The sequence below is a fragment of the Triturus cristatus genome, chromosome 6 (genome assembly GCF_964204655.1).
Source record: "Triturus cristatus chromosome 6, aTriCri1.1, whole genome shotgun sequence".
NCBI classification, from domain to species: Eukaryota; Metazoa; Chordata; class Amphibia; order Caudata; family Salamandridae; genus Triturus; species Triturus cristatus.
The window spans coordinates 882,631,475-882,648,144 of NC_140589.1; the positions used below are offsets into that span (position 1 = coordinate 882,631,475).

General features: G+C 46.0%; 17 non-coding genes across 17 annotated transcripts; 8 read left to right on the top strand and 9 right to left on the bottom strand.

Annotated features, from left to right (window-relative positions):
• Positions 1-386: 386 nt before the first annotated feature.
• Positions 387-459, bottom strand: TRNAR-ACG (transfer RNA arginine (anticodon ACG)). The gene has a single exon. It is a non-coding gene; the product is annotated as a tRNA-Arg (tRNA).
• A 772-nt stretch (positions 460-1,231) lies between these two features.
• On the top strand, positions 1,232-1,338 carry LOC146818703 (U6 spliceosomal RNA). The gene has a single exon (XR_014963684.1). It is a non-coding gene; the product is annotated as a U6 spliceosomal RNA (small nuclear RNA).
• Positions 1,339-2,345: 1,007 nt separating this feature from the next.
• Positions 2,346-2,418, bottom strand: TRNAR-ACG (transfer RNA arginine (anticodon ACG)). The gene has a single exon. It is a non-coding gene; the product is annotated as a tRNA-Arg (tRNA).
• Positions 2,419-3,192: 774 nt separating this feature from the next.
• On the top strand, positions 3,193-3,299 carry LOC146818705 (U6 spliceosomal RNA). The gene has a single exon (XR_014963685.1). It is a non-coding gene; the product is annotated as a U6 spliceosomal RNA (small nuclear RNA).
• A 1,007-nt stretch (positions 3,300-4,306) lies between these two features.
• On the bottom strand, positions 4,307-4,379 carry TRNAR-ACG (transfer RNA arginine (anticodon ACG)). Its single transcript has one exon. It is a non-coding gene; the product is annotated as a tRNA-Arg (tRNA).
• A 768-nt stretch (positions 4,380-5,147) lies between these two features.
• Positions 5,148-5,254, top strand: LOC146818707 (U6 spliceosomal RNA). Its single transcript, XR_014963686.1, has one exon. It is a non-coding gene; the product is annotated as a U6 spliceosomal RNA (small nuclear RNA).
• A 1,007-nt stretch (positions 5,255-6,261) lies between these two features.
• TRNAR-ACG (transfer RNA arginine (anticodon ACG)) lies at positions 6,262-6,334 on the bottom strand. The gene has a single exon. It is a non-coding gene; the product is annotated as a tRNA-Arg (tRNA).
• A 772-nt stretch (positions 6,335-7,106) lies between these two features.
• On the top strand, positions 7,107-7,213 carry LOC146818709 (U6 spliceosomal RNA). Its single transcript, XR_014963687.1, has one exon. It is a non-coding gene; the product is annotated as a U6 spliceosomal RNA (small nuclear RNA).
• Positions 7,214-8,220: 1,007 nt separating this feature from the next.
• TRNAR-ACG (transfer RNA arginine (anticodon ACG)) lies at positions 8,221-8,293 on the bottom strand. Its single transcript has one exon. It is a non-coding gene; the product is annotated as a tRNA-Arg (tRNA).
• A 772-nt stretch (positions 8,294-9,065) lies between these two features.
• Positions 9,066-9,172, top strand: LOC146818711 (U6 spliceosomal RNA). Its single transcript, XR_014963688.1, has one exon. It is a non-coding gene; the product is annotated as a U6 spliceosomal RNA (small nuclear RNA).
• Positions 9,173-10,179: 1,007 nt separating this feature from the next.
• TRNAR-ACG (transfer RNA arginine (anticodon ACG)) lies at positions 10,180-10,252 on the bottom strand. Its single transcript has one exon. It is a non-coding gene; the product is annotated as a tRNA-Arg (tRNA).
• Positions 10,253-11,020: 768 nt separating this feature from the next.
• LOC146818713 (U6 spliceosomal RNA) lies at positions 11,021-11,127 on the top strand. Its single transcript, XR_014963689.1, has one exon. It is a non-coding gene; the product is annotated as a U6 spliceosomal RNA (small nuclear RNA).
• Positions 11,128-12,134: 1,007 nt separating this feature from the next.
• On the bottom strand, positions 12,135-12,207 carry TRNAR-ACG (transfer RNA arginine (anticodon ACG)). The gene has a single exon. It is a non-coding gene; the product is annotated as a tRNA-Arg (tRNA).
• Positions 12,208-12,981: 774 nt separating this feature from the next.
• Positions 12,982-13,088, top strand: LOC146818715 (U6 spliceosomal RNA). The gene has a single exon (XR_014963690.1). It is a non-coding gene; the product is annotated as a U6 spliceosomal RNA (small nuclear RNA).
• Positions 13,089-14,095: 1,007 nt separating this feature from the next.
• TRNAR-ACG (transfer RNA arginine (anticodon ACG)) lies at positions 14,096-14,168 on the bottom strand. Its single transcript has one exon. It is a non-coding gene; the product is annotated as a tRNA-Arg (tRNA).
• Positions 14,169-14,942: 774 nt separating this feature from the next.
• LOC146818717 (U6 spliceosomal RNA) lies at positions 14,943-15,049 on the top strand. Its single transcript, XR_014963691.1, has one exon. It is a non-coding gene; the product is annotated as a U6 spliceosomal RNA (small nuclear RNA).
• Positions 15,050-16,056: 1,007 nt separating this feature from the next.
• On the bottom strand, positions 16,057-16,129 carry TRNAR-ACG (transfer RNA arginine (anticodon ACG)). Its single transcript has one exon. It is a non-coding gene; the product is annotated as a tRNA-Arg (tRNA).
• Positions 16,130-16,670: the final 541 nt, after the last annotated feature.

Below are 16,670 nucleotides of genomic sequence, written 5' to 3' on the forward strand. Positions count from 1 at the left end.
CCTGGCTGCTTGGTTCCAGTTGTAGGCCTACATCCCACAGGCAATTTGCTTGTCCCTCTCACACATGTAAATGGGTCAGCACTCAAGTGCACACACCTGCCTGCACCCACAGACCCTCTCACACACACTTTTCTCAACAAGATTTTTTCCTAGTTTAGAGACTCAGAGACCCATGTTGAAATACAAAAGCAGCACACCACATGACGGCCTTCACATAGAATCCAGCAGCAAATGGGAAACTTTTAACTAGCCGTGGTCCTATTACTGCAGCCCTACCATGGAACGACTGCTGGATGAGTCCTGCTCGAGAATATTGAACCTACAACAAGTCTGAGGTAAATAAGAATTCCACAGGAATACCATAAAACAGGGACCTATGACCCTTTCGAGCCAGATAGGAGTCGAACCTACAATCTTCTGATCCGTAGTCAGACGCGTTATCCATTGCGCCACTGGCCCCATGTAGGATTACCCATACTTTTGTCCTTAAGAGGACCAGAAGTTGTGTGTGTGTGTGTGTGTGTGTTTTAAAACACCATTCCATCAACCTTTTTAGCCACGTTTACTGCTCACAACCAGAAGACACAAGTAAACCCACCTGACCTCCTGAAATTCTGTTCTGTCAGGTGTTCCTAACTTATACAAAGGACTTTAGGAGGACGAAGGACCTAAAAGTCAGGGGAAATGGTCCTAGGTCCAAGGAAATGTTTTAGATCAGCCTCAGTTTCTTAAATATTCTGCATTAACATCATCAGTTCCACGTCTGTGTGGAGCTGATCTTGAGGACTCCTTAATCAGCAGGCGGGTACAACAATAAAGTGTTTAATATTACAATACAGGCGAAAATTCAGACACCTTGTCATAGGCTCACCTTGTCCAGGGACCCAAGCATGCTGCCTTTCACCTCTCAGAGCCCTTCACCTAACCTACTGTGCAGCTGTCTCACCTTTAATATCACTGTTCCACAGGCAGCATGATGTCACAATGTTCCTTGTCAGTAGCCTGAACCATGAGCCTTTGCAACCCTGGCATAATCTACATACTTCCAATTGGTGAAGTCTTGGACCACAAATGCAGTGAAGAATAATGGATTGTTACTCTTCATGCATTTTTGCCCATTGGCTCAGATTTGAATGCTTACTGGCCATACGAGCATCTCTGCCAGGCCACCCTATGTCTAGAGACCGTAGATTTAGAGAGTTTATAAACATTGTAGGTTCATCAATGAAGTGTGCTCGCTTCGGCGGCACATATACTAAAATTGGAACGATACAGAGAAGATTAGCATGGCCCCTGCGCAAGGATGACACGCAAATTCGTGAAGCGTTCCATATTTTTACCAGCTTTCAGGAGAGAAATGTTCTATGTTTTCAAGACTAATTGAAATAATAAAGCAGGTTCCAGTGCTTTCCTCCTAATATCTATTTTTCAATTTGTCTCTCCTCAACATTTTTAATGTATTTACCTCGCAGTAATGAAGGTGCACTCTATGGCCAGCTGCATTTAGCAAGGAAGCCTGCAGGACTTCTGGGACTTTTCTTTCCCTTCTTCAGCCTCCCTGTCATTATTCTTCACAACCCCCAAATCTATACTGCTGCCAGCGATGCGTTGCTTTGTGGGAAGCAAGAGAAAGAGAAGGGGAGGGCCTATGCAAATGATGGCCTCAGGGCTGTCTGGGAGTCCCTTTTCAGCAGTACTGTTAAAATCCGCCTTGCAACCAGATTGGTCGGGTAAGCTGAAAAACACCAGGCATGATTGGGCACCAGGTCCTCTAGGCCCTTGGAGGACATATCGGCGCTGCATCCCTCAGTTTCTGAGGTCCAAGAAATGTTCACCCTCCACCCTAATAGAGAGGTCTTGGCCGATCGTGGCCGATCGGGGCAGAAGGGAGCAGGGCAAGATGCTCATGATCCTGCTCTAATAATGAACTGCCTTCCTCTCTCCTTACCTGTGGTTCTGCCTGGCTGCTTGGTTCCAGTTGTAGGCCTACATCCCACAGGCAATTTGCTTGTCCCTCTCACACATGTAAATGGGTCAGCACTCAAGTGCACACACCTGCCTGCACCCACAGACCCTCTCACACACACTTTTCTCAACAAGATTTTTTCCTAGTTTAGAGACTCAGAGACCCATGTTGAAATACAAAAGCAGCACACCACATGACGGCCTTCACATAGAATCCAGCAGCAAATGGGAAACTTTTAACTAGCCGTGGTCCTATTACTGCAGCCCTACCATGGAACGACTGCTGGATGAGTCCTGCTCGAGAATATTGAACCTACAACAAGTCTGAGGTAAATAAGAATTCCACAGGAATACCATAAAACAGGGACCTATGACCCTTTCGAGCCAGATAGGAGTCGAACCTACAATCTTCTGATCCGTAGTCAGACGCGTTATCCATTGCGCCACTGGCCCCATGTAGGATTACCCATACTTTTGTCCTTAAGAGGACCAGAAGTTGTGTGTGTGTGTGTGTGTGTGTGTTTTAAAACACCATTCCATCAACCTTTTTAGCCACGTTTACTGCTCACAACCAGAAGACACAAGTAAACCCACCTGACCTCCTGAAATTCTGTTCTGTCAGGTGTTCCTAACTTATACAAAGGACTTTAGGAGGACGAAGGACCTAAAAGTCAGGGGAAATGGTCCTAGGTCCAAGGAAATGTTTTAGATCAGCCTCAGTTTCTTAAATATTCTGCATTAACATCATCAGTTCCACGTCTGTGTGGAGCTGATCTTGAGGACTCCTTAATCAGCAGGCGGGTACAACAATAAAGTGTTTAATATTACAATACAGGCGAAAATTCAGACACCTTGTCATAGGCTCACCTTGTCCAGGGACCCAAGCATGCTGCCTTTCACCTCTCAGAGCCCTTCACCTAACCTACTGTGCAGCTGTCTCACCTTTAATATCACTGTTCCACAGGCAGCATGATGTCACAATGTTCCTTGTCAGTAGCCTGAACCATGAGCCTTTGCAACCCTGGCATAATCTACATACTTCCAATTGGTGAAGTCTTGGACCACAAATGCAGTGAAGAATAATGGATTGTTACTCTTCATGCATTTTTGCCCATTGGCTCAGATTTGAATGCTTACTGGCCATACGAGCATCTCTGCCAGGCCACCCTATGTCTAGAGACCGTAGATTTAGAGAGTTTATAAACATTGTAGGTTCATCAATGAAGTGTGCTCGCTTCGGCGGCACATATACTAAAATTGGAACGATACAGAGAAGATTAGCATGGCCCCTGCGCAAGGATGACACGCAAATTCGTGAAGCGTTCCATATTTTTACCAGCTTTCAGGAGAGAAATGTTCTATGTTTTCAAGACTAATTGAAATAATAAAGCAGGTTCCAGTGCTTTCCTCCTAATATCTATTTTTCAATTTGTCTCTCCTCAACATTTTTAATGTATTTACCTCGCAGTAATGAAGGTGCACTCTATGGCCAGCTGCATTTAGCAAGGAAGCCTGCAGGACTTCTGGGACTTTTCTTTCCCTTCTTCAGCCTCCCTGTCATTATTCTTCACAACCCCCAAATCTATACTGCTGCCAGCGATGCGTTGCTTTGTGGGAAGCAAGAGAAAGAGAAGGGGAGGGCCTATGCAAATGATGGCCTCAGGGCTGTCTGGGAGTCCCTTTTCAGCAGTACTGTTAAAATCCGCCTTGCAACCAGATTGGTCGGGTAAGCTGAAAAACACCAGGCATGATTGGGCACCAGGTCCTCTAGGCCCTTGGAGGACATATCGGCGCTGCATCCCTCAGTTTCTGAGGTCCAAGAAATGTTCACCCTCCACCCTAATAGAGAGGTCTTGGCCGATCGTGGCCGATCGGGGCAGAAGGGAGCAGGGCAAGATGCTCATGATCCTGCTCTAATAATGAACTGCCTTCCTCTCTCCTTACCTGTGGTTCTGCCTGGCTGCTTGGTTCCAGTTGTAGGCCTACATCCCACAGGCAATTTGCTTGTCCCTCTCACACATGTAAATGGGTCAGCACTCAAGTGCACACACCTGCCTGCACCCACAGACCCTCTCACACACACTTTTCTCAACAAGATTTTTTCCTAGTTTAGAGACTCAGAGACCCATGTTGAAATACAAAAGCAGCACACCACATGACGGCCTTCACATAGAATCCAGCAGCAAATGGGAAACTTTTAACTAGCCGTGGTCCTATTACTGCAGCCCTACCATGGAACGACTGCTGGATGAGTCCTGCTCGAGAATATTGAACCTACAACAAGTCTGAGGTAAATAAGAATTCCACAGGAATACCATAAAACAGGGACCTATGACCCTTTCGAGCCAGATAGGAGTCGAACCTACAATCTTCTGATCCGTAGTCAGACGCGTTATCCATTGCGCCACTGGCCCCATGTAGGATTACCCATACTTTTGTCCTTAAGAGGACCAGAAGTTGTGTGTGTGTGTGTGTGTTTTAAAACACCATTCCATCAACCTTTTTAGCCACGTTTACTGCTCACAACCAGAAGACACAAGTAAACCCACCTGACCTCCTGAAATTCTGTTCTGTCAGGTGTTCCTAACTTATACAAAGGACTTTAGGAGGACGAAGGACCTAAAAGTCAGGGGAAATGGTCCTAGGTCCAAGGAAATGTTTTAGATCAGCCTCAGTTTCTTAAATATTCTGCATTAACATCATCAGTTCCACGTCTGTGTGGAGCTGATCTTGAGGACTCCTTAATCAGCAGGCGGGTACAACAATAAAGTGTTTAATATTACAATACAGGCGAAAATTCAGACACCTTGTCATAGGCTCACCTTGTCCAGGGACCCATGCATGCTGCCTTTCACCTCTCAGAGCCCTTCACCTAACCTACTGTGCAGCTGTCTCACCTTTAATATCACTGTTCCACAGGCAGCATGATGTCACAATGTTCCTTGTCAGTAGCCTGAACCATGAGCCTTTGCAACCCTGGCATAATCTACATACTTCCAATTGGTGAAGTCTTGGACCACAAATGCAGTGAAGAATAATGGATTGTTACTCTTCATGCATTTTTGCCCATTGGCTCAGATTTGAATGCTTACTGGCCATACGAGCATCTCTGCCAGGCCACCCTATGTCTAGAGACCGTAGATTTAGAGAGTTTATAAACATTGTAGGTTCATCAATGAAGTGTGCTCGCTTCGGCGGCACATATACTAAAATTGGAACGATACAGAGAAGATTAGCATGGCCCCTGCGCAAGGATGACACGCAAATTCGTGAAGCGTTCCATATTTTTACCAGCTTTCAGGAGAGAAATGTTCTATGTTTTCAAGACTAATTGAAATAATAAAGCAGGTTCCAGTGCTTTCCTCCTAATATCTATTTTTCAATTTGTCTCTCCTCAACATTTTTAATGTATTTACCTCGCAGTAATGAAGGTGCACTCTATGGCCAGCTGCATTTAGCAAGGAAGCCTGCAGGACTTCTGGGACTTTTCTTTCCCTTCTTCAGCCTCCCTGTCATTATTCTTCACAACCCCCAAATCTATACTGCTGCCAGCGATGCGTTGCTTTGTGGGAAGCAAGAGAAAGAGAAGGGGAGGGCCTATGCAAATGATGGCCTCAGGGCTGTCTGGGAGTCCCTTTTCAGCAGTACTGTTAAAATCCGCCTTGCAACCAGATTGGTCGGGTAAGCTGAAAAACACCAGGCATGATTGGGCACCAGGTCCTCTAGGCCCTTGGAGGACATATTGGCGCTGCATCCCTCAGTTTCTGAGGTCCAAGAAATGTTCACCCTCCACCCTAATAGAGAGGTCTTGGCCGATCGTGGCCGATCGGGGCAGAAGGGAGCAGGGCAAGATGCTCATGATCCTGCTCTAATAATGAACTGCCTTCCTCTCTCCTTACCTGTGGTTCTGCCTGGCTGCTTGGTTCCAGTTGTAGGCCTACATCCCACAGGCAATTTGCTTGTCCCTCTCACACATGTAAATGGGTCAGCACTCAAGTGCACACACCTGCCTGCACCCACAGACCCTCTCACACACACTTTTCTCAACAAGATTTTTTCCTAGTTTAGAGACTCAGAGACCCATGTTGAAATACAAAAGCAGCACACCACATGACGGCCTTCACATAGAATCCAGCAGCAAATGGGAAACTTTTAACTAGCCGTGGTCCTATTACTGCAGCCCTACCATGGAACGACTGCTGGATGAGTCCTGCTCGAGAATATTGAACCTACAACAAGTCTGAGGTAAATAAGAATTCCACAGGAATACCATAAAACAGGGACCTATGACCCTTTCGAGCCAGATAGGAGTCGAACCTACAATCTTCTGATCCGTAGTCAGACGCGTTATCCATTGCGCCACTGGCCCCATGTAGGATTACCCATACTTTTGTCCTTAAGAGGACCAGAAGTTGTGTGTGTGTGTGTGTGTGTGTTTTAAAACACCATTCCATCAACCTTTTTAGCCACGTTTACTGCTCACAACCAGAAGACACAAGTAAACCCACCTGACCTCCTGAAATTCTGTTCTGTCAGGTGTTCCTAACTTATACAAAGGACTTTAGGAGGACGAAGGACCTAAAAGTCAGGGGAAATGGTCCTAGGTCCAAGGAAATGTTTTAGATCAGCCTCAGTTTCTTAAATATTCTGCATTAACATCATCAGTTCCACGTCTGTGTGGAGCTGATCTTGAGGACTCCTTAATCAGCAGGCGGGTACAACAATAAAGTGTTTAATATTACAATACAGGCGAAAATTCAGACACCTTGTCATAGGCTCACCTTGTCCAGGGACCCAAGCATGCTGCCTTTCACCTCTCAGAGCCCTTCACCTAACCTACTGTGCAGCTGTCTCACCTTTAATATCACTGTTCCACAGGCAGCATGATGTCACAATGTTCCTTGTCAGTAGCCTGAACCATGAGCCTTTGCAACCCTGGCATAATCTACATACTTCCAATTGGTGAAGTCTTGGACCACAAATGCAGTGAAGAATAATGGATTGTTACTCTTCATGCATTTTTGCCCATTGGCTCAGATTTGAATGCTTACTGGCCATACGAGCATCTCTGCCAGGCCACCCTATGTCTAGAGACCGTAGATTTAGAGAGTTTATAAACATTGTAGGTTCATCAATGAAGTGTGCTCGCTTCGGCGGCACATATACTAAAATTGGAACGATACAGAGAAGATTAGCATGGCCCCTGCGCAAGGATGACACGCAAATTCGTGAAGCGTTCCATATTTTTACCAGCTTTCAGGAGAGAAATGTTCTATGTTTTCAAGACTAATTGAAATAATAAAGCAGGTTCCAGTGCTTTCCTCCTAATATCTATTTTTCAATTTGTCTCTCCTCAACATTTTTAATGTATTTACCTCGCAGTAATGAAGGTGCACTCTATGGCCAGCTGCATTTAGCAAGGAAGCCTGCAGGACTTCTGGGACTTTTCTTTCCCTTCTTCAGCCTCCCTGTCATTATTCTTCACAACCCCCAAATCTATACTGCTGCCAGCGATGCGTTGCTTTGTGGGAAGCAAGAGAAAGAGAAGGGGAGGGCCTATGCAAATGATGGCCTCAGGGCTGTCTGGGAGTCCCTTTTCAGCAGTACTGTTAAAATCCGCCTTGCAACCAGATTGGTCGGGTAAGCTGAAAAACACCAGGCATGATTGGGCACCAGGTCCTCTAGGCCCTTGGAGGACATATTGGCGCTGCATCCCTCAGTTTCTGAGGTCCAAGAAATGTTCACCCTCCACCCTAATAGAGAGGTCTTGGCCGATCGTGGCCGATCGGGGCAGAAGGGAGCAGGGCAAGATGCTCATGATCCTGCTCTAATAATGAACTGCCTTCCTCTCTCCTTACCTGTGGTTCTGCCTGGCTGCTTGGTTCCAGTTGTAGGCCTACATCCCACAGGCAATTTGCTTGTCCCTCTCACACATGTAAATGGGTCAGCACTCAAGTGCACACACCTGCCTGCACCCACAGACCCTCTCACACACACTTTTCTCAACAAGATTTTTTCCTAGTTTAGAGACTCAGAGACCCATGTTGAAATACAAAAGCAGCACACCACATGACGGCCTTCACATAGAATCCAGCAGCAAATGGGAAACTTTTAACTAGCCGTGGTCCTATTACTGCAGCCCTACCATGGAACGACTGCTGGATGAGTCCTGCTCGAGAATATTGAACCTACAACAAGTCTGAGGTAAATAAGAATTCCACAGGAATACCATAAAACAGGGACCTATGACCCTTTCGAGCCAGATAGGAGTCGAACCTACAATCTTCTGATCCGTAGTCAGACGCGTTATCCATTGCGCCACTGGCCCCATGTAGGATTACCCATACTTTTGTCCTTAAGAGGACCAGAAGTTGTGTGTGTGTGTGTGTGTGTGTTTTAAAACACCATTCCATCAACCTTTTTAGCCACGTTTACTGCTCACAACCAGAAGACACAAGTAAACCCACCTGACCTCCTGAAATTCTGTTCTGTCAGGTGTTCCTAACTTATACAAAGGACTTTAGGAGGACGAAGGACCTAAAAGTCAGGGGAAATGGTCCTAGGTCCAAGGAAATGTTTTAGATCAGCCTCAGTTTCTTAAATATTCTGCATTAACATCATCAGTTCCACGTCTGTGTGGAGCTGATCTTGAGGACTCCTTAATCAGCAGGCGGGTACAACAATAAAGTGTTTAATATTACAATACAGGCGAAAATTCAGACACCTTGTCATAGGCTCACCTTGTCCAGGGACCCAAGCATGCTGCCTTTCACCTCTCAGAGCCCTTCACCTAACCTACTGTGCAGCTGTCTCACCTTTAATATCACTGTTCCACAGGCAGCATGATGTCACAATGTTCCTTGTCAGTAGCCTGAACCATGAGCCTTTGCAACCCTGGCATAATCTACATACTTCCAATTGGTGAAGTCTTGGACCACAAATGCAGTGAAGAATAATGGATTGTTACTCTTCATGCATTTTTGCCCATTGGCTCAGATTTGAATGCTTACTGGCCATACGAGCATCTCTGCCAGGCCACCCTATGTCTAGAGACCGTAGATTTAGAGAGTTTATAAACATTGTAGGTTCATCAATGAAGTGTGCTCGCTTCGGCGGCACATATACTAAAATTGGAACGATACAGAGAAGATTAGCATGGCCCCTGCGCAAGGATGACACGCAAATTCGTGAAGCGTTCCATATTTTTACCAGCTTTCAGGAGAGAAATGTTCTATGTTTTCAAGACTAATTGAAATAATAAAGCAGGTTCCAGTGCTTTCCTCCTAATATCTATTTTTCAATTTGTCTCTCCTCAACATTTTTAATGTATTTACCTCGCAGTAATGAAGGTGCACTCTATGGCCAGCTGCATTTAGCAAGGAAGCCTGCAGGACTTCTGGGACTTTTCTTTCCCTTCTTCAGCCTCCCTGTCATTATTCTTCACAACCCCCAAATCTATACTGCTGCCAGCGATGCGTTGCTTTGTGGGAAGCAAGAGAAAGAGAAGGGGAGGGCCTATGCAAATGATGGCCTCAGGGCTGTCTGGGAGTCCCTTTTCAGCAGTACTGTTAAAATCCGCCTTGCAACCAGATTGGTCGGGTAAGCTGAAAAACACCAGGCATGATTGGGCACCAGGTCCTCTAGGCCCTTGGAGGACATATCGGCGCTGCATCCCTCAGTTTCTGAGGTCCAAGAAATGTTCACCCTCCACCCTAATAGAGAGGTCTTGGCCGATCGTGGCCGATCGGGGCAGAAGGGAGCAGGGCAAGATGCTCATGATCCTGCTCTAATAATGAACTGCCTTCCTCTCTCCTTACCTGTGGTTCTGCCTGGCTGCTTGGTTCCAGTTGTAGGCCTACATCCCACAGGCAATTTGCTTGTCCCTCTCACACATGTAAATGGGTCAGCACTCAAGTGCACACACCTGCCTGCACCCACAGACCCTCTCACACACACTTTTCTCAACAAGATTTTTTCCTAGTTTAGAGACTCAGAGACCCATGTTGAAATACAAAAGCAGCACACCACATGACGGCCTTCACATAGAATCCAGCAGCAAATGGGAAACTTTTAACTAGCCGTGGTCCTATTACTGCAGCCCTACCATGGAACGACTGCTGGATGAGTCCTGCTCGAGAATATTGAACCTACAACAAGTCTGAGGTAAATAAGAATTCCACAGGAATACCATAAAACAGGGACCTATGACCCTTTCGAGCCAGATAGGAGTCGAACCTACAATCTTCTGATCCGTAGTCAGACGCGTTATCCATTGCGCCACTGGCCCCATGTAGGATTACCCATACTTTTGTCCTTAAGAGGACCAGAAGTTGTGTGTGTGTGTGTGTGTTTTAAAACACCATTCCATCAACCTTTTTAGCCACGTTTACTGCTCACAACCAGAAGACACAAGTAAACCCACCTGACCTCCTGAAATTCTGTTCTGTCAGGTGTTCCTAACTTATACAAAGGACTTTAGGAGGACGAAGGACCTAAAAGTCAGGGGAAATGGTCCTAGGTCCAAGGAAATGTTTTAGATCAGCCTCAGTTTCTTAAATATTCTGCATTAACATCATCAGTTCCACGTCTGTGTGGAGCTGATCTTGAGGACTCCTTAATCAGCAGGCGGGTACAACAATAAAGTGTTTAATATTACAATACAGGCGAAAATTCAGACACCTTGTCATAGGCTCACCTTGTCCAGGGACCCAAGCATGCTGCCTTTCACCTCTCAGAGCCCTTCACCTAACCTACTGTGCAGCTGTCTCACCTTTAATATCACTGTTCCACAGGCAGCATGATGTCACAATGTTCCTTGTCAGTAGCCTGAACCATGAGCCTTTGCAACCCTGGCATAATCTACATACTTCCAATTGGTGAAGTCTTGGACCACAAATGCAGTGAAGAATAATGGATTGTTACTCTTCATGCATTTTTGCCCATTGGCTCAGATTTGAATGCTTACTGGCCATACGAGCATCTCTGCCAGGCCACCCTATGTCTAGAGACCGTAGATTTAGAGAGTTTATAAACATTGTAGGTTCATCAATGAAGTGTGCTCGCTTCGGCGGCACATATACTAAAATTGGAACGATACAGAGAAGATTAGCATGGCCCCTGCGCAAGGATGACACGCAAATTCGTGAAGCGTTCCATATTTTTACCAGCTTTCAGAAGAGAAATGTTCTATGTTTTCAAGACTAATTGAAATAATAAAGCAGGTTCCAGTGCTTTCCTCCTAATATCTATTTTTCAATTTGTCTCTCCTCAACATTTTTAATGTATTTACCTCGCAGTAATGAAGGTGCACTCTATGGCCAGCTGCATTTAGCAAGGAAGCCTGCAGGACTTCTGGGACTTTTCTTTCCCTTCTTCAGCCTCCCTGTCATTATTCTTCACAACCCCCAAATCTATACTGCTGCCAGCGATGCGTTGCTTTGTGGGAAGCAAGAGAAAGAGAAGGGGAGGGCCTATGCAAATGATGGCCTCAGGGCTGTCTGGGAGTCCCTTTTCAGCAGTACTGTTAAAATCCGCCTTGCAACCAGATTGGTCGGGTAAGCTGAAAAACACCAGGCATGATTGGGCACCAGGTCCTCTAGGCCCTTGGAGGACATATTGGCGCTGCATCCCTCAGTTTCTGAGGTCCAAGAAATGTTCACCCTCCACCCTAATAGAGAGGTCTTGGCCGATCGTGGCCGATCGGGGCAGAAGGGAGCAGGGCAAGATGCTCATGATCCTGCTCTAATAATGAACTGCCTTCCTCTCTCCTTACCTGTGGTTCTGCCTGGCTGCTTGGTTCCAGTTGTAGGCCTACATCCCACAGGCAATTTGCTTGTCCCTCTCACACATGTAAATGGGTCAGCACTCAAGTGCACACACCTGCCTGCACCCACAGACCCTCTCACACACACTTTTCTCAACAAGATTTTTTCCTAGTTTAGAGACTCAGAGACCCATGTTGAAATACAAAAGCAGCACACCACATGACGGCCTTCACATAGAATCCAGCAGCAAATGGGAAACTTTTAACTAGCCGTGGTCCTATTACTGCAGCCCTACCATGGAACGACTGCTGGATGAGTCCTGCTCGAGAATATTGAACCTACAACAAGTCTGAGGTAAATAAGAATTCCACAGGAATACCATAAAACAGGGACCTATGACCCTTTCGAGCCAGATAGGAGTCGAACCTACAATCTTCTGATCCGTAGTCAGACGCGTTATCCATTGCGCCACTGGCCCCATGTAGGATTACCCATACTTTTGTCCTTAAGAGGACCAGAAGTTGTGTGTGTGTGTGTGTGTGTGTGTTTTAAAACACCATTCCATCAACCTTTTTAGCCACGTTTACTGCTCACAACCAGAAGACACAAGTAAACCCACCTGACCTCCTGAAATTCTGTTCTGTCAGGTGTTCCTAACTTATACAAAGGACTTTAGGAGGACGAAGGACCTAAAAGTCAGGGGAAATGGTCCTAGGTCCAAGGAAATGTTTTAGATCAGCCTCAGTTTCTTAAATATTCTGCATTAACATCATCAGTTCCACGTCTGTGTGGAGCTGATCTTGAGGACTCCTTAATCAGCAGGCGGGTACAACAATAAAGTGTTTAATATTACAATACAGGCGAAAATTCAGACACCTTGTCATAGGCTCACCTTGTCCAGGGACCCAAGCATGCTGCCTTTCACCTCTCAGAGCCCTTCACCTAACCTACTGTGCAGCTGTCTCACCTTTAATATCACTGTTCCACAGGCAGCATGATGTCACAATGTTCCTTGTCAGTAGCCTGAACCATGAGCCTTTGCAACCCTGGCATAATCTACATACTTCCAATTGGTGAAGTCTTGGACCACAAATGCAGTGAAGAATAATGGATTGTTACTCTTCATGCATTTTTGCCCATTGGCTCAGATTTGAATGCTTACTGGCCATACGAGCATCTCTGCCAGGCCACCCTATGTCTAGAGACCGTAGATTTAGAGAGTTTATAAACATTGTAGGTTCATCAATGAAGTGTGCTCGCTTCGGCGGCACATATACTAAAATTGGAACGATACAGAGAAGATTAGCATGGCCCCTGCGCAAGGATGACACGCAAATTCGTGAAGCGTTCCATATTTTTACCAGCTTTCAGGAGAGAAATGTTCTATGTTTTCAAGACTAATTGAAATAATAAAGCAGGTTCCAGTGCTTTCCTCCTAATATCTATTTTTCAATTTGTCTCTCCTCAACATTTTTAATGTATTTACCTCGCAGTAATGAAGGTGCACTCTATGGCCAGCTGCATTTAGCAAGGAAGCCTGCAGGACTTCTGGGACTTTTCTTTCCCTTCTTCAGCCTCCCTGTCATTATTCTTCACAACCCCCAAATCTATACTGCTGCCAGCGATGCGTTGCTTTGTGGGAAGCAAGAGAAAGAGAAGGGGAGGGCCTATGCAAATGATGGCCTCAGGGCTGTCTGGGAGTCCCTTTTCAGCAGTACTGTTAAAATCCGCCTTGCAACCAGATTGGTCGGGTAAGCTGAAAAACACCAGGCATGATTGGGCACCAGGTCCTCTAGGCCCTTGGAGGACATATCGGCGCTGCATCCCTCAGTTTCTGAGGTCCAAGAAATGTTCACCCTCCACCCTAATAGAGAGGTCTTGGCCGATCGTGGCCGATCGGGGCAGAAGGGAGCAGGGCAAGATGCTCATGATCCCGCTCTAATAATGAACTGCCTTCCTCTCTCCTTACCTGTGGTTCTGCCTGGCTGCTTGGTTCCAGTTGTAGGCCTACATCCCACAGGCAATTTGCTTGTCCCTCTCACACATGTAAATGGGTCAGCACTCAAGTGCACACACCTGCCTGCACCCACAGACCCTCTCACACACACTTTTCTCAACAAGATTTTTTCCTAGTTTAGAGACTCAGAGACCCATGTTGAAATACAAAAGCAGCACACCACATGACGGCCTTCACATAGAATCCAGCAGCAAATGGGAAACTTTTAACTAGCCGTGGTCCTATTACTGCAGCCCTACCATGGAACGACTGCTGGATGAGTCCTGCTCGAGAATATTGAACCTACAACAAGTCTGAGGTAAATAAGAATTCCACAGGAATACCATAAAACAGGGACCTATGACCCTTTCGAGCCAGATAGGAGTCGAACCTACAATCTTCTGATCCGTAGTCAGACGCGTTATCCATTGCGCCACTGGCCCCATGTAGGATTACCCATACTTTTGTCCTTAAGAGGACCAGAAGTTGTGTGTGTGTGTGTGTGTGTGTGTTTTAAAACACCATTCCATCAACCTTTTTAGCCACGTTTACTGCTCACAACCAGAAGACACAAGTAAACCCACCTGACCTCCTGAAATTCTGTTCTGTCAGGTGTTCCTAACTTATACAAAGGACTTTAGGAGGACGAAGGACCTAAAAGTCAGGGGAAATGGTCCTAGGTCCAAGGAAATGTTTTAGATCAGCCTCAGTTTCTTAAATATTCTGCATTAACATCATCAGTTCCACGTCTGTGTGGAGCTGATCTTGAGGACTCCTTAATCAGCAGGCGGGTACAACAATAAAGTGTTTAATATTACAATACAGGCGAAAATTCAGACACCTTGTCATAGGCTCACCTTGTCCAGGGACCCAAGCATGCTGCCTTTCACCTCTCAGAGCCCTTCACCTAACCTACTGTGCAGCTGTCTCACCTTTAATATCACTGTTCCACAGGCAGCATGATGTCACAATGTTCCTTGTCAGTAGCCTGAACCATGAGCCTTTGCAACCCTGGCATAATCTACATACTTCCAATTGGTGAAGTCTTGGACCACAAATGCAGTGAAGAATAATGGATTGTTACTCTTCATGCATTTTTGCCCATTGGCTCAGATTTGAATGCTTACTGGCCATACGAGCATCTCTGCCAGGCCACCCTATGTCTAGAGACCGTAGATTTAGAGAGTTTATAAACATTGTAGGTTCATCAATGAAGTGTGCTCGCTTCGGCGGCACATATACTAAAATTGGAACGATACAGAGAAGATTAGCATGGCCCCTGCGCAAGGATGACACGCAAATTCGTGAAGCGTTCCATATTTTTACCAGCTTTCAGGAGAGAAATGTTCTATGTTTTCAAGACTAATTGAAATAATAAAGCAGGTTCCAGTGCTTTCCTCCTAATATCTATTTTTCAATTTGTCTCTCCTCAACATTTTTAATGTATTTACCTCGCAGTAATGAAGGTGCACTCTATGGCCAGCTGCATTTAGCAAGGAAGCCTGCAGGACTTCTGGGACTTTTCTTTCCCTTCTTCAGCCTCCCTGTCATTATTCTTCACAACCCCCAAATCTATACTGCTGCCAGCGATGCGTTGCTTTGTGGGAAGCAAGAGAAAGAGAAGGGGAGGGCCTATGCAAATGATGGCCTCAGGGCTGTCTGGGAGTCCCTTTTCAGCAGTACTGTTAAAATCCGCCTTGCAACCAGATTGGTCGGGTAAGCTGAAAAACACCAGGCATGATTGGGCACCAGGTCCTCTAGGCCCTTGGAGGACATATCGGCGCTGCATCCCTCAGTTTCTGAGGTCCAAGAAATGTTCACCCTCCACCCTAATAGAGAGGTCTTGGCCGATCGTGGCCGATCGGGGCAGAAGGGAGCAGGGCAAGATGCTCATGATCCTGCTCTAATAATGAACTGCCTTCCTCTCTCCTTACCTGTGGTTCTGCCTGGCTGCTTGGTTCCAGTTGTAGGCCTACATCCCACAGGCAATTTGCTTGTCCCTCTCACACATGTAAATGGGTCAGCACTCAAGTGCACACACCTGCCTGCACCCACAGACCCTCTCACACACACTTTTCTCAACAAGATTTTTTCCTAGTTTAGAGACTCAGAGACCCATGTTGAAATACAAAAGCAGCACACCACATGACGGCCTTCACATAGAATCCAGCAGCAAATGGGAAACTTTTAACTAGCCGTGGTCCTATTACTGCAGCCCTACCATGGAACGACTGCTGGATGAGTCCTGCTCGAGAATATTGAACCTACAACAAGTCTGAGGTAAATAAGAATTCCACAGGAATACCATAAAACAGGGACCTATGACCCTTTCGAGCCAGATAGGAGTCGAACCTACAATCTTCTGATCCGTAGTCAGACGCGTTATCCATTGCGCCACTGGCCCCATGTAGGATTACCCATACTTTTGTCCTTAAGAGGACCAGAAGTTGTGTGTGTGTGTGTGTGTGTGTGTTTTAAAACACCATTCCATCAACCTTTTTAGCCACGTTTACTGCTCACAACCAGAAGACACAAGTAAACCCACCTGACCTCCTGAAATTCTGTTCTGTCAGGTGTTCCTAACTTATACAAAGGACTTTAGGAGGACGAAGGACCTAAAAGTCAGGGGAAATGGTCCTAGGTCCAAGGAAATGTTTTAGATCAGCCTCAGTTTCTTAAATATTCTGCATTAACATCATCAGTTCCACGTCTGTGTGGAGCTGATCTTGAGGACTCCTTAATCAGCAGGCGGGTACAACAATAAAGTGTTTAATATTACAATACAGGCGAAAATTCAGACACCTTGTCATAGGCTCACCTTGTCCAGGGACCCATGCATGCTGCCTTTCACCTCTCAGAGCCCTTCACCTAACCTACTGTGCAGCTGTCTCACCTTTAATATCACTGTTCCACAGGCAGCATGATGTCACAATGTTCCTTGTCAG